We start from the raw sequence: 26770 nt of genomic DNA on the forward strand, positions 1-26770 counted from the left end.
AAAAAATATATATATTAAAATTGCAATGAAAATATTTGAAAGCTTCAATTTATCTACTATAAAAACTTTTAAAATAAAAAACATCAAAAGATACAGTCTGATTAATAATATAATGATCTTTTACTCACCTAGAGAATACAGGTCAACCCTGATACACAAGCCCAGGTGGGGTAGGGTTTGAGTAACAATCAGTGCTGGACCAAGGTATTTTTGCACCCCAAGCAGAAAGATTTTTCAGCACCCCCCCCCCTTTACTAAGGATATATATTTCATGATTTGTAAAATTTGGCACCCCTTAAAGAATGCCGCTCCGGGCAAGGGCCCTGCTAGCCTGTGCCTTAATCCGGCACTGGTAACAATAATGTTAAAAAAAAAAAAAAAAAAAAAAAAGTGAGCTGAATTAGCAGAGATGTAAAGTTATAAGATTATAAGTTCACATCCGTGCAAATATTAACTGTCATGGGACAGGACTGCTTTCATTAGGAACAGAGCCTAAGCACTTTTCTGCAGGCACTGCTCCAATCAGCATTGGAACTGTTGTTGTTGGTATGAAAGTTTCACGACACAAGGGCAACTGTGGCCAATAAGTGTCTATCAGCATCATTACATTCATTTTAATGATTTAGGATGGATATATCAGAGCGTATTTATTATTCCTAGATGTTTAATATATATAAAGAGCTCACTTAGGTTTGCTTTGTCACCAAGTACATGAGAGAGGGTTAGAGGAGCTTGCAAGTTTGCTAATGATTGGAAGGATGTGGTACAAACAGCTGAATAGGTTGGACAATCAATCAGGATGTGCCTTACTGTAAGTTGTATCTGACAGATAGAGCAGAGCGGGGTATGTTCTCTTAAAAGTAAATGTTTGTGAGTGAGGAAGGTATGCCCAATGCGCAGTCTTGTTAATATAACTTTCTCCTGTCTATTTGTACGTGAGCTAGAACGCCACGAACATAGATCTTTTTTTATTCTGCGAAGTTTATTGCACGATTGGTCCCTCCAAAGTTGTTTCCAGATGGAAGTATATTTTGTACGAAATACATCCCTATAATCTGTAAATGGTACAAACTGAAAGTTATCTTGTATATTAAGATCTGGATTTTTTGCAGCTTGGTCTGCATGATTATTTTCTGGGATTCCAGCATGGCTGGGAATCAAACAGATAGACACTTGTTTTCTTGCTTTATGCAAAACTCAGAGTTGTTTTTTGATATGCTGAATCAAGGAATTTGAGGAATATTTGCTGTTCTGTAAAGCTGCTACTACACTAAGGGAGTCAGTATAGATTAGAGCAGGTAGAAGTTGATGCTTAGTAATATCATCCAGTGCTAGTTTAATAGCATATAAATCTGCTGTGAAAATACTGCAAACACGAGGCAAGAAGATGGATATAATATATTCCGGTAAAACTACTGCGGCACCTACTGAGTTGTTCGATTTTGAACCATCCGTGTAAATCTGATGACTGTTTCTATTTTCAAAACCGTGCAGTACATTAAGCTTCTGTATAACGATTGGAGAGATCTCTTTTTATTCCTGTTTGTAAGATGTGATATGGACAAAGGCACAGTAGGAATCCAAGGAGGTTCTGAGTTTATATCTACTGCAGAAAGGTGCTGGAAATGTATTTCCCAAAATTGAGCTACGTGTCTGAGACGCAGTTCTACTGGTTTATTTTCATTTGGCTTGGAATCATAATTCCTTGTCCATGGTGGATCACGAATAATGGACCAATTTGGATGTGATGGCTGACTGTATATTGCTGGTGTTACACCATTAAGCAAAGTATGTCTTTTAAATTAAGTGCGAACAGAGCAGTGCAACAGGGCAGGGACAGGAACCAGATGATCAGTTTCTGATGTTAATTGATCTAGAAACAAATCAACCAAAATGACTACACTACAGAACATAGATGCCACTACATTGATTAGCTTTACCAAGTATGGTATCAAGTTTGCAAGCATTTGCCAGAGTCACATACACGGAATAAACAAATCGTAATGATATGGGACAATGTCCTGATTGGTGTACTTAACTGCTTTTGCTATTAAACAGGAATCCACCTTCTTGAGCCTTACTTAGTAGCTGAAAAGCAGGAAAAGTAGCCGACGGATAGTAGCCGAGGCTTGGATGTGTACAGAGATGTTTGGAAGCTGATGTAAATGTAGCCTATAAATGTAACCTGAAGGATTCTTCAAAAGGCTTGCAGAATAACATATTCCACTAACAAACCAGCAGAATACTGTAGGAAATTGTGGTAAAATAAGAGAAAAGTGAAGATGGCCTTTATATTGCATTGTTACATGCAGGAACCATTTTCTATACAAAAGTAATGAATGAAGGGAAGTCTTAAAGAAGGGAACACGGAACATGAGGCTAGCCAGAATATAGCCTGTGTTAAATTACAATTAAGGTTTTACCACAAGATTGACTATGCATGGAGTGTCTTTTATTCTTAAAAACGAAATTTGGGATTAGAAAAAATTTATTATTATTGGATAGCAGTAGCAGAACCTGTAAATGATACAAGGAAGCAAGCTTATACAGAATCAGCCCAAAAAAAAAAAAAAAAAAACCCCAACCTCATAAAGGTTTTCTAAACAGGCTTCCATCTTATGGATTGCCAAATGTTTACTGTAATTCGGTACCCAGTTTTCTCTCTGACTACTCACTGCAGATGATGGCAGATGGACCTCTGTCTAACTATTCCACTAATTCTAGTGTTCCCACAAGGTTTCGTTTTTTCTCCCACTCTCCTCCTGTATATAAATGACCTTCTTCCACTGACTGAAAATTCTATCCATAATTCTGCTAATGATAGCACATTGCATTCCACCTTCCAGTTTGCCCTGTAGAAACAGCTATCTCTTCTCAAATATCTACCACCAATTCCTTAAATGTTGATCTCCAGGAAAAAGATAACTTAGTTAATTTCAATCCTTCTAAAATTCAGTCCTGTCTTATATCTCTCAAAAAGGAATCTTCTGCTCCTTTGCTTATCTTTGATGACATTCAGATTTACAGACAAGGTCACATATCTCTAGAATTACCGGCACTTCTAATCTCTGCTGGCCTAAGCTCATCACAAATATTGCTTCCTCTACATCTAAAAAGCTGCTTCCTGGTGGATTTAGGATTTGTACAGCTCTGTACAAATCCTAAATCCACCCTATCATGGAATATTGTTCTCACATTTGGGTTGGTGACCCATAACCTCCTCAGGCTACTAGACTTCAATCAAAAGAGGGCAGTCAGGTTAATTCATGGCCCATCTCTTACAAAGTTTCTCCACTCTGTCTCATACATGTTCTGTTTCTGCTGCATACCTCTTCTATAGATACTTCCATGAGTGCTATCCTTCTGTAATTCCTCTCTCTCTCTCTCTCTCTCTCTCTCTCTCTTCCAAACCAGTATGATCAAGTGCTGGAAACAGTCAACATCCAGTTACTGTCCAACTTCAAATGCACAGAACTTTTCTTCTTGTTAATTTATCCCTTCAACTTCTGTTTTTTGAAACAATCTTCCTTCACATGTATTTCCTGAAAATTAAAATCTACAGAAATTCAAATATAATGTCAAATAGTATCATCTGTCTTCTTAACATTCAACCTATGCATGGTACCAAGTACTATATATTAATAACTTTCATGTTTGGAGTTTTCATTAAAAAAAAAAAAAATAATAATAATAATAAAAAAAAAAAACACTGATGGTAATTTGTTCCAACAATCAATTATTTTCTGGATGAGAGTAAATTTTTCCACATCTATCCACCAGCCATTCTTTTTCAATTCAAGTTTATACCCTCTTTTATGTGTTGTCTGGGAAAGAATTAGAATATCAACATCATTAAGTTTACTCTATCCATTTAAAACCAATGCTTCAATCAGGTCCCCTCACAAGTGGCTAGTTTTGAAGTGGTGCAATTTGCAGAACTGAAGTATTTTGTAGTAATAGTATCCCCTTCGTGTTCTTGAGTAACCTAGTTGCTCTTCTCTGACCCTGTTCTAAGAGATCTACACCTTTCTTCAAATGGAATTCCTAGACCTGTATGTAGTACTCAAGTGTGACCTAACCATCATACAAAATGATAGGGATAATCATCTCCTTATCCCCTGCTGGCAACGTTCCTGTATATCATTGCGGAACCCTATTAACAGTTCTTCTAGCAGTGTCTGCACTGCTCAGAGAACTTCATGTAAGACTGCAAAACCCCAAGGTCTCTTTCATTCTTTACACTTTTGATTGTGGTACCAATTAATTGGTATTATTCCTGGATTATGCTGTCCATATGCAGTACCTTGCATTTACCAAATTTGAACCTCAAGTGCCTTTTCTCAGCCCATACGCCTAATTTGTCTATGTTTTTCTACAGTAGTATGCCTTCATTCTTGTCATCAACTACACTCTTTGTATCTTCTGCAGACTTAGACAATAAGCTTGATAATAACATTAGTTCAAGTGCCCACTTATAACCACCCTCTGTCTTCTGCAACACAACCAGTTCTCACTTCGGCAACGTTTAGATTTTAGGCTATGAACTGTCAAGTCAAAGAATTTTCAGCATTTGGAAATGGATAAGATTTTTTTTACTTAATTAACATATTAAATTATGTTCAATAAATAGTTTAACAGTCCTAGTCATATTTGTTGGCTTATTTTAAATTTAGCTAGACATCTGGATTACAACTTAATATTCATAGAGCTTTTATATTGATTTGGTGCAATGTACCATGCAAATATGATTCCACTGCTATGCACTATAGTAATAGTGTACTGCATGGAAGTGGAATTTTAAAGTTTTAACTGTGGTATATAAGTAACTCAAAGGTTCTAATCAAATATAAGATTAGCAAAGAACAAAGTGGATTTAGGTTTGGTCACTCGTGTGGAAAATTTGTTTATTCTGCAGAAACTGGTGTAGAAAAGGCTTACAACTCTGTTCCAAGAAAGGAATTATGGAAAGCCCTACAACAGATGTCAATCGATACAGAACTTGAACTGATTAGGGAATTATATAATAATGTGTCATTTATTAAAGTTGGAAAGTCTCTAACCCAATCTATCCAACAAAGGGGCTGAGGCAAGGACGTAGCTTATCACCTTTATTGTTTAATGTTTTCTTGGAATGCACCTTTCAAGAATGGAAAAGCTGTTGTGGAATGGGAGTACCAATTAATGACAGATATTTATGGACTCCCAATTTTGCCAATGATCAGGTCATCATAGCACCGGAAGCTTATGCTTCTTGTGCTTTTGGAATACATGTTGAGAAAAATGCATCTTACATATGGGGCCTCAATATAAATTTCACAAAAACAGAATTCCTAAGCACAGTGGAGCATCTAGACAAATTGTATAGATTGTTATACAATCTATACACCTGTTGACTTCTTCAAGTATCTTGGCTGTATTATAATTAAGAAGGAATGGGGAAAGAAGAAGTTAACACACGAATCATCAAAGTAGGAATATCTTAATACTATCTGGTGGGACAACAATATCTCCCTTAGAACAAAAACACATATTGGACAGTTGTTCAGTGGATTCGGTACTTTGCTATGGACATGAGGTGTGGATATTGAAAGAGAGTGACAAAAAGAAGCTCAGGGCCCTAGAGATGGACTACCTTCGTTGAAGTGCCAGAGTTTCCGAGCTTGAGAGGGTTATGAACGAGTAAATTAGAAAGTGTTTGCGTGCAGATGAAGATATTATAGAGCAAATTGAAAATAGGAGGCTGAGATGGTTTAGACATCTATGCATGAATGAAAAGAGATGGCCTAAAATTTATATGAGTGGATACAAAGGAAGGGAAGATGCCCTAGAAAATCATGGAAGGGGGGGTGCAGCATCAGTTATGAGAGAGAGAAACTTGAAAATTGAAGATGCCCATGTCCAGTGACGTCGAAAAATAGGAATGACAAGGCGATGGTCTGTCGTATAAAGTTCAGCATAGTTTAGAAAGGTTCTAACCACATAGGTTGGCATATATGTTTTTGTTTCTAGCTAAGAAACTTTATTTCTGTAAGGCTATATCTAACTTAAAACTATCAATATAACAGTATAGCATAAAATTATTGCATTTAGGTATCTATTAGTTTAATTTTTTTTTTTTATGTGAACCCCAAACAAGAGAGGCATTGGAACCTATAGTACTTAGTAACGTGCTTGGGTTGGAGGTTGAGAAGACGAAAGAAGATATTTGTTGACATTGGACTTGAACTTCTGTAGACTGTAATTTTCAGGAAATACGTATGAAGCAAGGTTGTTCCAGAAAACGGCAGTTGAATGAATAAATGAGGAAGATGAAAAGTTGGTTCTGTGGGTTTGAAGTTGGACAGTAAATGGATGTTGGCTGGTGGCGGCACGTGTTCGGACTGTTTTGAAAGAGAGAGCGGGAATTATAGAAGCCAATTCAGAAGAACATTGCCCATGGAAGTATCTGTAGAAGAGGCATGCAGCAGAAACAGTACATCGATGAGACAGCGAGTGGAGAGACTGTTAGAGATGAATCATTAATTAACCTAACTGCCCTCTTCTGAATGGAATCAAGAAGCCTGAGAGAGGTTTTGGGGGCACCACCCCAGATGTGGGAACAATATTCCATGGCAGGGCGGATTTGCAATTTATACAGAGTGAGCAGCTGTTTGGAAGAAAAGTAACGCCGAGAGCGAAAGAGAAACCCAAGTTTTTTAGATGCAGAGGAAGCAATATTTGTAATGTGCTTGTGCCAAGAGAGATTAGAAGTCAGGGTAATCCCCAAAAGAGATATATCATTTTGCCTAGAAATCGGAGTGTCACTAAAGATAAGCATAGGGGCAGAAGAATCCTTTTTGCAAGATATAAGACAAGACTGAGTTTTAGAAGGGTTGAAATCAACTAAGCTGTCTTTGCCCCACTGGAGAATTACCTGAAGATTGGCATTTAAGGAATTGATAGCAGATTTTCGAGAAGTTGAAGCTGATTGAGCAGGACAAGGTTTCTCAAAATGGAAAGTGGAATGCAATGTGCTATCATTGGCAAAACTATGGATAGGATTTCCAGTCAATGGAAGGTCATTAATATACAAGAGGAAAAGAGGGGGAAAGAACTGAACCTTGGGAGACACCGGCATTAGTGGAGAAGTTAGAAGACAGAGAGCCATCTACCATCACCCTCAGTGAGCGAACAGAGAGAAAACTGGATAACCAATTACTAAAAACAGTCGGCAAACCATACGATGGAAGCTTGTTTAGAAGAACTTTATGCCAAACACGATCAAAAGCCTTTGAGATGTCAAGAGCAACTGCTTGTGTTTCACCGAACCTTTCCACTGAATTAGTCCATAAATGGGTAACATAAGCCAGAATATCACCAGTGGATCGACACTGACGGAATCCATACTGGCGATCGTTGATCAGAGGGAAGGTTTCTAGGTAGTTTAAGAGTTGGCGGTTAATTGATTTCTCCGTTACTTTACAAAGAGTAGAAGTAATTGCAATGGGACGATAATTGGATGGGAGGGATTTGTCACCCTTTTTAAGAACTGGCTGGATATGAGCAAATTTCCAAGCAGAAGGAAAAACACCTTTGGAATAAGAAAGTGAAAAAAGGTGGCAAAGAATAGGAGTAAGTTCAGGAGCACAGGTTTTGAGAACAAGTGGAGAATTACCATCGGGACCTGAAGCTTTCTTGGCGTTAAGATTCATCAAAATCCTTATGATATCCTTTTGACAGAAGACCACAGGAGGCATTGAATGGAGCGTGTTGGGAATGGTGGGAGGTGTTTTACCAAGATCATTAATACATGAGCTGGAAGAAAAATGGGATGCTAGCAGGTCAGCTTTATCCTTGGCTGAAGTGACAACAGAACCATCTGGTTTGGACAGAGGTTGGAGCATAGATGGGCAAAAGTTGCGGCCAATAGCTTTGGCAAGAGACCAGAATGCTCGGCTACCATTAGGGCAAGAAGCAAGTTTTCTACTCTTAGCCTGTTCAAACTCTAGTTTGGACTGATTAATAACTGCTTTACAATTGTTGCGAGCTTTGGTGTAGGCAGAAAATGAAACTGAAGAATTAGAAACAAGCCAATTACGATATGCAACATTCTTCTCTTGAACAGCCTTAGCACATTTATTGGAAAACCGAGGTTTAGATAAAGGACGAGATTTTAAAGTGGAGTGTGGGATAAAGGATTCCATTCCTGCAAGAATAATTTCATCGACATGATCTGAGCAAACGTTAACATTAGAAGTTTTGAAACAGTAATCCAACCAAGGAAAGGAAGAAAAGAAGTCTTTTAATGCCAAACAATACGAAGTTGGGAATAGTCATGAGATAAAGGTTCCATTGGAGAAGAGACAATCACCAAGTTGTGATCTGAAGTGCCTAAAGGACCTCTCACTTCGACTGTGTACTTAGAAGGGTTGTTTATGAGAAAAAGATCAAGCGTATTGGCTGTATGATTAGGATTGTCCGGTATTCTTGTAAGTAAATGAACAATCCGTGCTAGGTCATTAGTAATTGCAAAAGCCTCAGCATCTCGACCTGGTGGGTCGGTGTGACTAGAAAACGGAAGCCAGCTAGAGTTGTGAACATTAAAATCACCAAGGAAAATTAGCTCACTGTTAGGAAAGTTGGACTGGAGAAAGTCAAGTTGCAAAGAGAGGAAGTCAAAGAGCTCCAATTGATTAGTGGAGTTGGGAGAACTGTAGAGACAACAGATGAATTTTACACAATGAGGTAGAGAGATTTTAAGCCAGAGAAGATCAAAGAGAGGAGATTCCAAATTGCCAAGTATCTGACAGGGAATATCAGAATGGACATATGCACAAGTACCACCTTTGAGGCGAAAGGAATCATATAGCGAATAATTTGGGCATCTGAGATGAGCAGTAGTTGAATCATCCGATAACTGAGATTCTGTCAGAAAAAGTACATGGGGTTTGGCAGACTACAAGTGGAAATGGACATCGTTGAGATTAGAATTGAGACCACGTATATTTGTGAAATGAATTAGGAAGTGCTTTGGAGGTTTAGATCTTTTCGAAGATAAGCTTGCTCTATTAGTTTGACAATTCATGGTGTATTCAATAGTAGGAAAAAGTGGATGGGAAATGCTGTATGAAGTATGGGAAATGCTGTATGAAGTAATGAAATTTTTGGTTATGGCGTATATGTGGTAAGAATATACCCAGATCTTTGACATAATGTGGCCTCGACAATGGCCCCCACATATGCACTACTCGGACTCCCTCCAGTCACTATCTGGCAGAGTAGAGGTAGCAAGCCACCTAGAGATCTGGAAGCCTCCTAGAGAGTTACCAATAGGTTCGGTCCGGTGTACTAACTAGCGGCCGGCCTGCAAACACCATTTTAAAGCTGTACCCTCGAAATGTAAGGAATATTGGATCTCGTTACGACATTCATCATAACCTCAAAAGTCATCAATCATACTGCATGATGGAAGAGATAGGGAAGGGTTGAGCGGAACTTTGCTCTAGAGACTAAACATGGGTTCCACCACTTCAAGCCTCCAATAAGCAAAGTGGTGGTATTTCACCGGTTGATGAGAGTCATCTACCACCTAGTACTGCCTGGTAACATAGAGGGGCGGCATTCCTCCATGTGGTGTGGGCGCCACACCTCGACCCCTGCTTACGTTGGTTCACACCTGGGTGGTCACCCACCATGTACTTGTGCATGGAGGTTATACCCAGGATTACTAAAAGTCCCACCATCGTGAAGGTGCAAGCAGAGGATTTGGCTGTCACAGACCGTCCAGACTTTGCCAAAATTGGGTCCACTTGACTTGAGTGTCACCCAAATATCAGTTCCATCAGCATTTTAGACTCTCAGGTAGCAAGTACAGCTTGTCTGGCATATCTGAGAGAATGTCTGTGGCAACCTCAAGGACCAGTGTACTATTATCATAAACAGAATTTGAATAGAAATCATGCCTCAGAATAGAGCATCAAAGCAATGGGCCCAAAGTAGTTCTCCAAACTACAGCACTGCTATAGTTTGGAGGAGAACTGAAGAGGGCAGTTCTCCTATGAATAGCGGCATTAATGTGCTGCTTATGCAATGTTTGTGGGTGTATCTGGAACTGGACATAAGGCCAAAGGGAATGTCTTTATCTGTGTATTGCACCAAGTGTGAGGAAATTAGGCACAAATTTACGTTCTGATGGGTGTTTGAGTTGAAGAACAAGGTGAATGCCCCTGAAAAAATTAAAATGGGGCCCATCAAGCTTTCAATTGCCCAACTCAACACCAGAGCTTACACTTATGCATCAGGAAAAAAAAAAAAAACAAGGGAATCTCTACAGGAGCTACTTATTGTTCTTGACTATTGTCAGGGAAACAGAAAATATATTGTGCAAAAAGGAGAGGTGGAATAGGACCAGAGTATGTCTGTTAGAGACAAAAATAGATCAGAGAAGATATCTTTTAAGGGCATGAAAGGAAAGGTCACATTGTTGCACAAGCAGCACTACTGATAGGCATAGCAGATCTAGGAACTTACTTAACAAGAACAGGGCAATACTGGGAAAAAATCCATGAGTTGGGTTAAATTTGCAAGTGTCTGCAATTCTGTCCACAAACAAGGGAGAGAGTAATGTTGACAACTTTGTCAATCAATTTGTCCCTGGAGAGACTGAGCAAGATTAATGGGATAGAATTTTTCTCAGCATGGTATGGGGTTATTAACAGTAGAGATTCTTTTTACAGGGATGTAATAACACTTAAATAGAAGGGGGTGCAAGGATATTTGCAGATCTATCGAGGCAGTGTTAGGGTCAAAAAACTGCTAGCTTGGGGAGGATACAAACTAATAGATTAACTAGAGCCATAGGCAGAGGTGAAAGTGATTCTTGTACTGCTTGTATTTGAACATGCAGCAGCCTCCAATGTTCTCTCCAGAAAATTTTGCCAGCCGGGTAGCATAATGAAGTAGCTGGGCGGGGAAGTGTAATACTTCGCAATACAGTAATACCCCGACTTACGCGAACTCGGAGTTACGCGGTTCTTGATTTTTTCGTTTGGCAACGCTGCCGCCCACTATCTTCAAGGTCGTTTTTCATATGTTATCGATATACGGTGCGACGGCGGAGAATAAGAGCGAAAGATGAACAAAATTCAACTTTGCTGCTTTTATGTTTTTTATATCAGTGAAGGGGAAACACATTTCACCATAATAACGTAAAAACCAACAAATTCCAGCTATCGGTATAATCGCAAATGCAATTAGATCGAGTTTACTACCAGTTTATAACAGATTTCACTAGCAGAAACGCAACTGGATTTTTATTGTTTTATGGTAGTAACCCCTAGAAATGTGAGGTGTTAATAGTGTATCTCTGCCTTTATGGTGTTGTTTATTCAGTTGCTACATGCGTATCAAGCATGCCTCCTCGTTTTGTAATTGCGCTTTATTCCCTAAAAATGAGTAAAATACTTAATTAAAAGGTGTGAAAAGGAAGCGTCCTGGTGAAGACACTGCAGATTCAGAGAGAAAAAGAAAAGCAATTATCGATAAACAGAGGCGGACTGGATCAAAAATTCTTACCCGGGAAAATTTATAGTGGCCTCATACTATGGTTTATGGCCAAAATCACACTGGCCCACCGGGGTTTCTCCGGTAAGGCTTATGGCCAGTCCGCCTCTGTCGATAGAGAAAAAATATGAAATTGTGAAACGCTTTGAGCGAAATGAAAGACCATGCGATATTGCACGTGCTACAGGCCTAAATGAAGCAACGGCGAAAAGCACATGACAATTGCAAACTTGAGAGGTTGAAAATTGAAAAGGGCTCAATTGTAAAGGGCTTAAAAATTTTAGAAAATATAGACTCCAACGAAGAACGCGTTATAGCTACAAAGCAAGGAATAAAAAAATTATTAGCTTGCTACGAAGAAATTCTGCGTGAAAAAAAGAACGCGCTGTGTCGTCAGACGAATTTGTTAGATTTTATGAAGCCATCGACATCGAAATAACTTTTTAACGTAAGTCATTTGTTTTTTTTAATACATATTTTGTATTAATATGTATAAAGAACTGCAATTTTATTAATATTTTTCTTCTAAAGTAGTGTTTTCGTTAGTCCTTGGTCCCAATTAAGCAAAATTTATATGTATTTATATGCAAAGTTCTACCCCGACTTACGCGAATTCGACTTACGCGATTTTCGTCGGACCCACCTATCGCGTAACTTCAGGGTATTACTGTATTATAAAATTTTCTATTATTTATAAACGTGACTTAAGCAATCCAGAGCAAAAATTAATTGCATAATTTAACATATGTTCCTGTCGCATTGACCTTGATCGCATAGTATGTTTGAATTAATCTTGATCGAGACCAGTGAGCAGTACCATACGGTACCGCAAGAATAGCTTAAATTTTAGCTGGGCAGTCAGTTAAATTCACCAGGTGGTGCACCCATTTGATAGGTCCTGGTGAGAACACTGGCCTGGAAAGCAAGGTGTCAGGGATTTCAAGTGCTGGTATGAGTCATATCATGGAACCAATAAACATGGGCTCTATTTAAGGTAAGAGTAAGAACTTACCTTAAATAGAGCACCTGTTCTTACTCTATTTAAGAGTAAGAACAAGTGCATGTATACTAATGCCAGGAGCATAGTAAATGAATATGATAAAATTGAAGTACTGATCTAATGCAGACATTGTAGGGATATCAGAGACATTGTGCCACTCAGACAAGGGAGACAGAACTTGAATAGAGGGAATACAATGTGTACAGAAAATACACACAGGACAGCTGGAGGGTAGAGGTTATGCTCTTAGTTAAGAAGAATATGAAATCTAAGGCAGTGCATCCAGTCATCGGGGGTGAGCAGCACAATGTTCAGTAAGCTTATTGTGACAAACACGGAAAACAAAAATGAAAGTAGGAGTATTATAAGCCTAATGACTGTGATGAGTATAACGAACAATGATACAGAGAAACAGAGTGAGCCAGTAAATCAAAATGTCATATAACGAGTTATTTTAACTTGCTAGATACAGATTGGAACTTGTAGTTGGGTCAATAGCAACTTTTGTGGATTTATTGGATGACTGTTTTCTACAGTAGCATGTTAGAGACAAAACAAGAGGAAGCAATATTCTTGTCTGATTATCAAAAGCAAACCTGCAGGTAAAAGATGCTCTGGGTGGCAGTGATCACGGTTTGCTGATGTGGGATTTAGCCAAAGACAACTTCCATCAAAGGGTAAAGGCTTTTGTGTTCATAAGGGTGAGTAAAGTGGTCTCCGTTTTTGAATTCAGTGCAGTGGGACCAGCTGATGACGTTATTAATAGAAAATTCTAACTGGGAAGCATTCAAGGACTGGTAAGAGGAACAAAGGGATGCTCTGATGAAGAAAGGCTTAAGTTCTGCAAATTGCAGAATCTGGAGACTAGGCACCTGTGAGTGATCTGATTGAGGCATATAAGGTCTTGAATGGATTGAGCAGGGTAAATGCTGATGGGGCATAATCTCAAACTGAGAAAGACAGTTCTTAATCTGATAGATGTGCAGAAATTTGCCTTTAGCCAGTGGGTAGATGACTACTGGAACAAACTTCTATCTGTCATTGTGGAAGTTGATAGCTTAAATAAATTGAAGGAAGTGGATAAACTTTTGGAGCAAATGGATGGATGAAATGGGGGGGGGATTTGGCTGATGCTGTATGAGCTTGCTTTCTTCTGCCCCTGCTAATGCTAAAGGAAGTAATTATAAATGTAAAAACCAACTAAGAAATACTGTTCTGATTTAGATCTAAATGGATGTTGGCTGGACTGATGAGATTTGTGGTAGAGAAGAAAAATGCATGGGATGCATATAAATTGTAAGTGATACAGAAAACTATAGTAGATATAAACTAGTCTGTAATCAGGTCACAAAGGAGGTTAGGCAAGCTAAGACAGATTACAAGATATCTCTGGCAAAGAATGCAAATAAAAAAAAAAACCAGTAGGTTCTTTACTTATATTAACAGCAAAAGGAAGAGGTTGAATCATTGGCCCATTGGATGTCGATGGTTTTACTGCTGTTAATCCTCCTTTCTTTAGGAAAAAATATGGAAGAAGTTAATCAAATTCTCACAGGGAGCTAAAAGATTTTATGATAACTAAGAGGAAACCAGAAGAGAAATTGTTGAAGTTAAACATAAGAAAGACACCTGTGGTGGGTGGGACCTATCCAGTTATATTAAAGGAGACAGCAAAGGATGTAAGCAAACCTTCACCCATAATGAGAGCAGCTTTGGGTTCAGAGAAGGTCCCTATGGACTGGAGATGTGCAAACATATCCCCAATTCAGAAATAGAGGGTCAAAATGTGACATGAATAATTACAACCCTGTTAGCTTAATTTTTGTTCCAGGGAAAAAAAAAGTCACTGGTTAAAGAAGTAATGCAGAACTATATAGACAAGAATGCAATTACTGCAGTCACAGCATGGATTTGTTACGGGGCAATCTGGTCTGACCAATCTGATTAGATACTATGGACCTATCCAGTTATATTAAAGGAGACAGCAAAGGATGTAAGCAAACCTTCACCCATAATGAGAGCAGCTTTGGGTTCAGAAAAGGTCCCTATGGACTGGAGATGTGCAAATATATCCCCAATTCAGAAATAGAGGATCAAAATGTGACATGAATAATTACAGCCCTGTTAGCTTAACTTCTGTTCCAGGGAAAAAAAAACAGTCACTGGTTAAAGAAGTAATGCAGAACTATATAGACAGGAATGCAATTACTGCAGTCACAGCATGGATTTGTTAAGGGGCAATCTGGTCTGACCAATCTGATTAGATACTATGATGCAGCAGCAAGGAACTGAATGCAAAAAATAATTTTGATATCACATACTTGGATTTCAGGAAAGCTTTTTATATGTTGCACATAAAAGACATCCCCAGTGCAAATTGGAGCAGTATGGCATTAAGGATATGTTACTGATATGGATAGAAGGATGGCTGAGTGGGAGAAAGCAATAGTTAATAGTTGGTTAACTCTATTAATAGCCTTGGGGGCCTGGTTCCTCTGGACCAGGCTTCTCACAGTACAACCCAAGCTTTATTCCCTTCAATGCATTTTTCTTGTTATTATTCTTAGAGCTTGTAGAACAATGTCAACTCATGCTCTACAAGTACTTTCTGGTTGCATCCCCTTGATCTATTTTTAATTTACCACGGACCATGCTATAAAATTAGGAAAAATATTCCCTTAAATTTTAATGGTTTTGAAATTGATAATTTTTTTGCTCCAAAATCTGATAAATGTCATGGCTACCAGTTCTTTATTAACATATGGCAATCTAGATGACCTCTTTCCCCTAAAGACTCCACAACTGAACTTTTCATTCTAGATTTCCAAATCTTCTTCATATGGTTTACTTCTAGCCTATTTTTTTTTCTAGTTTTCTTTTAACTGAATATTGTTCTATGAATTAAACTCTTTTTCTTGGGTCTTTCCAATACAGACCTCTTTGTGGTCAAGTTGAAGACTGGCTGCATATACTTTTCTTTTCTTATTTATATAATGATTTCCAACAAGATTTCTTTTCCATTATTGGTTTCTTGTCTCCTAGTCAGGAAACCTCTTTTCTCTACACAGCTCAAAATTTCTATTATTTTCAAAATTTTGCAAGGTTAGTTTTTGAAAGACATAAATCATTATCATACTTAATCTTCTTCTTCCTTTCAGTAGCTCTTACCTATCTTTGTAATCTGACTTGCAACTCATGATTCTGATTTTCTTAATTTTATTAGATTAATATTAAGTTACTCTACTTCTATTTTTATCTTTTGTAAATTCAACTTATTTCCTATTAAGTCATTATTAATCAATTTTTTTGCTGTTAATCTCACATAGCCATATTAATGAATGTAAGAGTTGTAGATCAGCAGTTTTAAAGGTTGGCCACGGTAGATGTATAGTTGTGGCCCACCTCCTCATGGTGTAGATGAGCACTGGGCAGGCTTTCCAGATGATCAACTTCCAACAACAACAACATGCACACTGCACAAACATAATATATACATTTCTGGCCTTTTACAGAGTTTTGTATTTATCACAGTGTACTAAGATGGAGTTGAAATGATGATCAGGGTGCTGCCCTATATAAGACACTATACATGTCTACATGTAATTTGGAGTAAGAAGTTAATGAAACTGGAAGAATACATATATAAACATAGGGAATATTAATGTATCACAACAAATAAGTAATGGTGAGAAATTTTTTTTATTACAATTTTTCTAAATGAAATTTTGATTTTTTGTATATAATAATCTTCCTCTAATATTTCACAACTAATATGTATTGAGAGAGATTTCAGAGGGCATTATCCCAGATGTGGGAACAATATTCCATGGAAGAGCTGTACTGCCACCTGATTACAATGTTTGCTGATTTGCACTGCTCTTGCCACTATATGGCAGAGCTGTAAATCTAGGCAGTAAACTAACCCACCAGTGCTGAAAGAAACAATGGATTACAACACATTCACCACTAGAGACAACAAGCTCTCAACACAGTGATACTTGTCAAACAGATTACAGCCTCTCTCTATACCAATACCTAAAAAAAAAAAAAAATACAAAAGCACAGCAGAAGTGCTAGTAAACAACAATGCTTGCTGGTTGGCACTGCTCCTGCCACCATGTGGCAGAGCTGGAAATTTAGGCAGTAAACTAACCCCCCAGTGCTAAAAGAAACAATGGATTACAACACATTCACCACTAGAGCCAACGAGCTCTCGACATAGTGATACTTGTCAAATAGACCACATCTCTCTCTCTATACCTAACAGATTAAAAAAAAAAAGACAAGAGCACGGTAGAAGTGCTAGTAAACAACAATGCAGAGGATGTTAAGAATTCTGGATACCATTTAACCCCTAAAAAGGAAACACTAAACATGACTGTCACATGCAAAAGATAAGCAGAAAATCATTTTCCTTCCTCAAAACCAAATAATGCAACATTCCATTATACAATGGAATTGTAGCGATTTCAATGATATCTAAGGTTTAATCTCCCATTCCAATCCTGTAGCCATTTGTTTGCAAAAGACTAATTTAACTATATAGGTGGTTAAATTAGTCATCTCAATTAACAACCTCACAATATACAGAAATCACAGAAATGTTGCAAGCTCTGTATATGGAGATGATTTTGGCTAACTTAGCCAAATGTATATGGAGATGATTTTGGCTAACTTAGTCTGCAATTCTGCCCAGACACGATAGGAGGGAGTATATGATGAGAGCCCTGTCAATCAATTCGGCCCTGGAAAGATTGTGCAGGGCTCAAGGGGTAGAATTTTTTTCAGCCTGGTCTGTACTTGTTAACAGGAGAGACTGCTTCTACAGGGATGGGATACACTTAAATAGAAAGGGTGCAAGAATGTTTGCTGATGCTATCGAGGCAGTGTTAGGTGGGTCGGAAAACTGCTAGATTGGGGGGATACAAGGACTAACAGATTAACAGTAGCCACTGGCAGAGGTGAAAGTGATTCTTGCACTGCTTCTATTGGAATGAGCCGCAGCCTGGAAAATAAGATGCAGGATATTTCAGAGACTGCTGGGAATCATTGGGGTACAAGTAAACACATGGATTGTGTTAGGGTAGCTAAGAAAAAGAACAGGTGCATGTATACTTGTGTGTACACCAATGCTAGGAGTTTAGTAAATAAATTTGATGAATTTGAGGTATTGCTCAAAACATCAAAGGCAGATATTGTGGGGATTTCAGAGACGTGGTGTCACACAGATATAAGGAATGCAGAACTGGAATTTGGGGAGTACAATGTCTACAGAAAGGATAGACAGGATAGGAAGGGAGGAGGGGTTATGCTATTAGTTAAAAAACACATAAAATCCAAGGAAGTGAAGTCAGTCGAAATCGCTGGACAGTGCAGTGTCGAGTCAGTTTGGTGTGACATAAGCATTGGGAGATCAAAATTGAGTAGGAGTGTGCTATAGGCCTAATGACTCTGATGAGTATAATAAGAAACTGTTCGGAGAAATAGAGTGGGGCAGTAAATCAGAGAGTCTTATAATGGGGGATTTTAATTTCCCAGATATTGACTGGAATTTGGGGGCTGGTCACTCACACAGTAGCAAGGCTTTTGTGGATTTATTGGATGATTGTTTTCTACATCAGCATGTTCGGGAGGCAACTAGAGGAAGTAATACTCTTGATTTGATTATCAGTATTGATTCTTCATGCATTAAGAATCTGCAGGTAAATGACCCACTAGGTGGCAGTGATCACTGTGTGCTGAAGTGGGATTTACTCAAAGAGGTAACTACCATTAGGGGTAAAGGGAAGGGGTATTGCTCTCGTAAAGGCGACTACAATGGACTGAGACAGTATTTAAATTCTATACAGTGGGATCAACTGATGATATTGCCAACAGCAAATTCAAAATGGGAAGCATTCAAAGAACTTATCTTGGAAGCTACTAGGCTTTACATACCAACTAAGAAATATTGTTCAAGGTTTCGGCCTAAATGGATGTCAGATGAACTGATGAGGCATATGGCAGAAAAGAAAAATGCATGGGATACATACAAATTAACACGTGACACAGATGCCTATGATAGATACAAGTTGATCTGTAACCAAGTTACAAAGGAGGTTAGGCAGGCGAAGGCAGATTACGAGAGATCCTTGGCAAGGGATGCGAAGAAAAACAGCAAAGAGTTCTTTACTTATGTAAACTCTAGAAGGAAGGGGATGAATCAGATTGGTCCACTTGAGATCGATGGGTCAACTGTTGATGACCCTGCTCAGGTAGCTAACAAACTAAATGAATATTTTGCATCAACATTCACAGATGAGGAGTTATTCAGCGAGGGGAATGCCAGAGGTGTATTCAACTCTAGCAGTAAGCTAGAGAATCTTGTAATAACTGAGAGCAAAGTGGAGGAGAAATTGTTGAAGATAAACACAAGAAAGGCACCTGGGGTGGATGGGATCTATCCAGTTATATTAAAGGAGGCAGCAAAGGAAGTAAGCAAACCCTTAGCCATAATTATGAGAGCTTCCTTGGACTCAGGGGAGGTACCCATGGACTGGAGATGTGCAAATGTGACCCCAATTCACAAAGGGGGATCAAAGGCTGACACAAGTAATTATAGACCTGTGAGTTTAACTTCTGTTCCTGGAAAATTAATGGAGGCACTGGTTAAAGAAGCACTGCAGGATCATCTAGACAAGACTTCAGTTATAGCTAGGACACAGCATGGTTTTGTTAATGGTAAGTCTTGCCTGACCAATTTGATTGGATACTATGATGCAGTCACAAAAGAACTGGATGCAGGGAATAACTTGGATATTATATACTTGGATCTTAGAAAGGCTTTTGATACTGTTGCACATGGAAGACTGCTGCACAAATTGGAGCAGTGTGGCATTGGAGGCAAATTGCTGCTATGGATAAAGGGGTGGTTGAGGGGGAGAAGACAGAGTGGTAATCAATGGACACTGCTCATCGTGGACTAATGTTATTAGTGGAGTCCCTCAGGGTTCAGTATTGGGTCCTTTATTGTTTTCTGTATTTATAAATGATATTGATGATGGTATATCAGGCTTAATGTCCAAGTTTGCAGACGATACGAAGGTTGGCAGGGTTGTCAAGGACACTACTGACACTATGCTGCTGCAACAGGATTTGGAAAGCTTGAGCAGATGGGCTTCGAGGTGGCAAATGAAGTTTAACATTGACAAATGTAAAGTACTACATATGGGAAACAGCAACCCCAGAGCAACGTATCAACTCTGTGGTACTACTCTGACAGTAGTAGAGAATGAAAGGGACCTGGGGGTGGTTGTGCAGGCAGATATGAAGTTCTCTGAGCAGTGCAGACGGGCTGCAAGAGTAGCTCATGGTGTATTGTCAATGATATATAGGAATTTTTCTAGCAGGGATAAGGAGGTGATTATTCCCTTGTATAAGGCAATGGTCAGGCCACACCTAGAGTACTGTATACAGGCCTGGAGGCCTCATTTCAAGAAGGATGTAGAGCTGCTGGAACGAGTACAGAGAAGGGCAACTAGATTGGTGAATGGTACAAAGGGGTGCTCTTACGAAGAAAGGCTTAAGTTTTGCGAATTACAGTGTCTGGAAACTAGGCACCAGCGAGGTGATCTGATAGAGGTGTACAAAGCCTTGAATGGTTTGAGCATGCTCAATGCTGATGGGATTCTTCCTCTAGCTCAGAAAAATCACCTGAGAGGGCATAAATTCAAATTGAGGAAAGACAGATGTAGGATAGATGTGCGGAAATTTGCCTTTAGCCAGCGGGTGGTTGGTGGGTGGAACAGACTTCCATCCCTTGTCGTGGAAGTTGATAGCCTAAATAAGTTTAAGGCTCAGCTGGACAGGTATTTCGAACGAACAGAGGGGTGAAGTGGAAGTGGTTATTTTTATTTATTTATGTTACTTTTTTTTTTTTTTTTTTTTTTTTTTTTGGCTGATGCTACATAAGCTTGCTTTCTTGCATCAAATGCCTCTACTAATGCTAATGCTAACTCTAAAATACCTTCCGGACTCATTTAGAAGCTCTTGCCATATGTTTGGCAGTGGGAATAACACTAATTTCTAATTTTAACTAGTATGCTAGTTAAAATTAGAATACTAGAAATAATTCAAACACCATCACCCTTTATCTCCATGGAAACTTTAACAGGCATCATCTGCTGTGGGATCCTCTCCATAAATCAAAGGACATTTAACAGAGAAATTTCTAGAGCAACTGTAGCTAACCTTACTGGTCATCATACCTACATTAATCTTCCCATGGGATCCACAAAGAAAACTGATCAGTTCACCCTTATTGTTTCTTAGTATAGAGAGGCCAGTTTTAGAGTACTTGCACAATAATCACGGCTTTCCAATTAGTGGCAGCCACTGAAATTGCATCATTGAAAATATCTCTGGAAACAAGCATTATGAATTTGTGGGCTATGGAGGCAATTGAAATAACTGCCTCTGTAGCTTCAAATTTGTTATACACTGATATAAAACAATTATATTTTATTGATAAGAAAAGAAATTGAAGAAACTATTTAGACATTTATTTACAAATAATCACAGAAATTCACTGCAGCCCATATGAATGCTTTTCATTGTGACCATTTGAATTAACCTAATAAGATGGAAAAAATATATACCAGCAGCAAACAGATTTGATTGTGATACCAATAGATCTTCCATAATGGAGTTATCAGATTCTTGATATCATCGCTGCTCGGTTCATGGTACCAGACCTGAGTAATGGTTTCTTGCATTGTTATCTTGTTTTATGGGTTTTTAGCAGCAATTTTTTGTCCCATAACACTACATCAGTTTTCAATCGGGTTCAAATCGGGATATTTCCAGACAATGATAAGGATCGGATGTTGCAGTCATGCATGAATTTCTTCATCTAAAGATAAAAACTAAAAAAAATCGATAAAACAGTCTGTTTAAAACCAGTTAAAAGAAGTATACTGAAAACTGTATTAAATGACTATGTAATATTGTACTAACCTCATGTGCAATGTGGCAAGGCCAAATGTCATTTTGGAAAATAATTCTCTGTTCCTAGAAACAGATCTCTGATGAGACCTCTTTCTAGAAATGCAGAACTTCTGATCAGAACTTTCCAGGCAGAAGAGTCTCATTCAAAATTTTTATGTAGTAGCCACCATTAACAGTACTATTTATAAAATACACTCTGTCCACTCTTTTGATTGTTATGCATCCCCAAACCATCTGGACTAATGGAAATGGTACTACTGACTGAACATAGTCAGGCAGATAAGCTTCATCAGATCTATGCCAAATGTAGCATTTACCATCCAATCTGTGGAAGTTAAATTTGGATTTATTAGAAAATATTACAGATCCCATGCTCAACTGTTCAATTAGCATGTTCTTTAGTCCACGTTAGTTAGTCATTTTTTTCCCCTCATGGATTTTTTTTTTTTTTTTTTTTTTTTTTGTAGTTGTGGCGCATAGGCTTCTGTGGCCATAATGCACCTCCCAAGGTTTTTGCAGTACTTTGATCCAAGCCCGAGGCGGAAATCGAACCCGCGACCTTTGGATTGCCAGGCAGGCACTTTACCCACCCGGCTAGCCTGGTCGGCTCATGGATTTGTAAATAAGGGGTTCTTACAAGATAGATATGTTTTCAGACCACCCATCACAAATCTTTGTTGGTCAGTTCCGTTGCTTGCATTTACCCCAGTATGTTCCTTCAACGTGGATTTTAGGTCTGTGGATCTTGCACAACAATCACAGAGGAAAAGATCAGTTGGTTCAAAACTATCCCCTGTGCTGCAGTACTTTTCCAGATTTTCTTTTGACATCTCCACTTTCATATTTCTTTTTAAATAACCTTCACCCAGTAGATTGATAACAGCCAACTTTTGCAGCTATATGTAAGACTAGAAAAGTCCTCCCTATCAAGAACAATAATTAATCTTTTCTTCCTTGAAGTTAACTGGGTGTATGTCATATCACTGCTTAAAAGGAAGTGAAGAGAGCAGTAGGTAGGTAGATTCTTTTATAAAGCAGATGATTCAATATCACTCTAATATTATAGACGGATGATACAATATCACAAATCTGAACAGGCCTGTGGTTCTGGGCTCCATAGATAATCAATATAATTCAACCGGAAAAAAAGGTAACTAAGTTTAAAAGGGCTAAAAATAATAAATGAGATAAGTAATTAAACAGAAGCTTTCAAGATTAAGTATCTCTTCATCAGCTATGAAAATAAGTACATAAAAGATAAAAACGTTACAAATGGAATGTGCCAAGCGTGGTCACGTTTTGCAAAAGGGGATCATGAACAAGGATGTGTACATAATGCTAAAACATTTACTGGGCAGGACTAGGTGATCGTTGTTGTGAATGCAAGGTGCACACATGAGCTGAGTGCCAGAGTATGTCACATAGCAACACTACAGCCTCCATGATTGGGTGTAACTGCACACCTCTATTGCGATTGAAAAGCTATGGCAACCATATATGTGCAGCAACTCAGGCCACAGTCGATGGTAGTGGCGGGATTGGTCAACGATCTTGGTATCACGCCTGGGATTGAGGTCGCGTTGCACTGACCAATAGTGCTCTGCAACCGCAGAGTGCACAAAGACATCTGATTGAATGGCCCTTTCATGTTCTGAGGAGTGATTCTGGAGCCTTCTGCCAGTTCCCCCACATAGTAGCTGCCACAACCGTGGCAGATGATGCTATATATCGCACCACTGCACAAAAGAGGGGGGGACGGGTGTCCTCACCCTCAAGACAAGACATCGCAATATAACCAGTTGGTGAGATTGGCTTTTATTTTAGAAACTTTGTTTCATTAAATCTGACACCTATGGAGCTGGAATGAGTCCAGGCCAGAGAGAGTAGTGCACGCACAGTACTGAACAGGTGGTAGGGAGTGTGTGCTGACCTGCAATTGGTAAATTGACCAGTGCACATGGGCTTTTGGTAGACTGAAGTTTCCAGATGTGACCCTACACGTTGTACCAGAACATCCAGGAAGTTAAGGGTGTTGTTTGATTCTATTTCTATTGTGAACTGGATGAAGAGAGAGAGGGAGTTGAGGTGCTGTAATAGTTGTCTCTGAACCTTGGGGGATAACAGTGAAGACATCGTCGACATATCGACACCAGAGGGTGACAGGGACCAGGAGGTTCAGGAATATGTGTTCCTCCATTGCAATGACAACAACTGAACTGACTGGGGCACCCATAGCTGCGCCATGGATTTGTCTGAAGAGGGAGTCGCCAAATGTGATCACGCTGCCAGACAAGCACAAGTTCAGGGCATACAAATATCCTTCGTGGATAGTGAGGTTCTGTCCGGTAAGCTGGTGTCACTATTCAAAAGGTGTGTGGCATATGATGGCTTGGCTGCACAGGCAAAGATGTAAATAAAGAGACAACACCAAAGGAGGCCATGATCTTGTCTTTAGGGATGGTGAGGTCTTTGATAAGACGTAAGAATTCTTCACTGTTCGAAACAGTATGAAGGTATTTCCTACTAGGGGTGTTAGCAGTCAGGTGATGTATTTTGACAGTTCGTATGCTGGAGAATTGCAGCAAGAGACTATCAGTCTTAAAGGAATGCTTGGCTTGTGCACTTCTGGGAAGCTATAGAACTGGGTGAGCTGGCAGCTGGTGGGGTGTAGTTGCCAACTGTGTGGACTTCAAAATCTTCCCGTACTTGAACCAACTGTTAACTAACTTACTGACCCTTGATTCCGATCGCTCCAAGATTTTGATGGGAGGGTCCTGCACTGGTTCATAGATGTTGGGATTGAAGAGAAGGTAGAGAGCCTTACTTAGGTATTCAGGTTGATCCATCACAACCGCATGGCACCCTTTGTCAGCGGGTAGAATGGCGATGGTGTTGTCGTTCCTGATCGAATTAAGGGCTTCATGCTGGCAACGTTTGGGATTAGAGGCAACAGGGCAGACACACTGAAGCAGTCTTAAAAAGAATTTCATTCGCAGTTTCCTCAGGAAGGTGGGACGGACATGCCTCCACTCCCATAGCAAGCTGTGTGATGGAAGGTCGACGCAGTAGAATAGCAAACCTCAAATGTAACACTTTTATGTATGTATTTTCATAGCTGATAAAGAGATACTTAATCTCGAGAGCTTCTATTTAATTACTTATTCATTTATTATTTTTAGCCCTATTAAACTCAGTTACCGTTTTTTTCCGGTTGAACTGTATTCTTTAACAATATCACAAGTTTTACATGATGATGTAATAGTGTCATGTGATAACATAATTTCACCTATAGAGGGAGTTAAGGAAATTAAGGACACCTTTAAAAGGGAGATTCAATTTATGAAATCGCTACTTTATATGTACAATTCAAACACTACAAAACTCTATGCCCTGACTGTTTGGTAATATGGCAATTCACTGACAGATTTGACAAAATACTCAACCTGTTACTTGTAACAACCAATTGATCAGTAACTTCATCTACATCCCACAGACTAAGTCACTGAGCACATTACCAAACAAATTCTGGCTGCAGCTCTGAAGCGATACCTCAATTCTACAGTTACACACATGTTTGTGTGTAACTGTAGATACTTATGGAATGAAGCCTGTAACAATGCAAAAAAAGTAAATAAATAAAGCCTGAAACCTGTTGCATAGATTTCAACCACTGCCAACCACTGTTTGCATTAAAATAATTAAAGGAAAACCCAAAAAAAAAAAAAAAAAAAATTATCACAGACACAATTTAACAATCTTGCATTAAATAATTAAAAGTAAAGAAAAAAAAAAAAAAAAAACACAAATTTATCAGTTGACTAACCGAAAAAAAAAACAAAAAACAAAAAACCCCTTCCAATTTCTTCTCCATCTTAACCAAAACTGAAAATATTGTGCAGGAATGGAGTACCCATGCAGACGTGTGTGTGTGTCACACAGTCCCTTGAGATTTGACGGAGGCATAGCAAGCAGCCCCTTCCAGCTCATCCCAAAGATGTTCAATAAGGAGTCACTGCAGCAAAGAAAAGTCATTGTCTTGTTACTGGAACCATTCCATAGCGATTCGGGCTTTATGCACTGGCACATTACCCTGCCTGAAGTAACCATCTGACTGAGGATAAACTGTCAACATGAACGGATGCACTTAGTCAGCAACGATGTTTAGGCATGATGTGGCATTCAGACATGAATCTATGGGTATCAATGGACCCAACGTGTGCCAAGAAAACATTCCCCACACCACCTTGCACAGTAGTCATCAGACATGACGGGTCCATGGATTCATGTTGTTTTCACCAAATTCTGAGCCTTCCATCAACATGATGTACCAGGAACTTCAACTCATCAGACCAAGAAACTGTTTTCCAATTCACAGGAGGCATGCTCTCTCTTGTTCTTCATTGATAACAAAGGCACGCAATGTGGCTGTCGGCTGTTGTAGCCCATTCGCAACAAAGTGCGACTAGTGGTCCGTTGGATGTTTTGTTTTGCACATCAAGGTTCTATCCTGACGTGATGTGTGACATTGTGACCCATCTGTTTGCTTGCACAATTCTAGCCATCCTCCTCTAACTTCTCTCATCAACAAGTGATTTTCTTCACAGGAGTGCCGTTGAGAGGATGTTTTCTGTTCATTGCATCATTCTCAATACACCCTTGAAACTGTGGTGCGTGAAAGGTTCAGGAGAACTGCTGTTTCAGAGATGCTTTGTCCAGCACATCTTGCACCTACTACCATGCCACGTTCGAAGTCCGTTAGCTCACTCCCTTTCCCCATTCTTGCTATGGTTTGTATGCTTAAATGATATTAGAAAGGTTGTTCTGCTGTATTTATATCCACAACTGTGGCCATGTGACTTGCAACATTGTGGAGCAAACCATTTGTGTGCACAGCAGGGGTGTACCTAATAAAGTGGCAGAACAGTGTATATTTGCTGCTACTGTTTATGAGAACTCTTTCCTGAAAATCATATTTTAACAGAAAAATATAAGATAAACTTCCATACTTCCCAATATATCTTGCTTACAGTTAACTCTTCGATCAAAATGAACCCCTAAGAAGCTCTAAACAGATCCATGCCTTCCTAGACCAGGAAAGAATAATCACTCCTACTAAAGTTCTGCATCGGGTCAGGTACCCACAGAAACCTATGGGCTACCCACAATGCAGGTAAATATTGAGTACTGTTTCAGTTTTAGTTATTACAATACAAATTTGAATGTAAATAATTCAATGCAACAATA

General features: G+C 39.0%; 1 protein-coding gene across 1 annotated transcript in view; it reads right to left on the reverse strand.

Moving 5' to 3' along the window:
• LOC150084625 (cysteine-rich PDZ-binding protein) overlaps positions 1–26770 on the reverse strand; it is a 90895-nt gene that overhangs the window by 19230 nt on the left and 44895 nt on the right. The gene's annotated exons all lie outside the window — the stretch shown is intronic.

The sequence above is a fragment of the Mastigoproctus giganteus genome, chromosome 6 (genome assembly GCF_048544385.1).
Source record: "Mastigoproctus giganteus isolate SK-2022 chromosome 6, ASM4854438v1, whole genome shotgun sequence".
NCBI classification, from domain to species: domain Eukaryota; kingdom Metazoa; phylum Arthropoda; class Arachnida; order Uropygi; family Thelyphonidae; genus Mastigoproctus; species Mastigoproctus giganteus.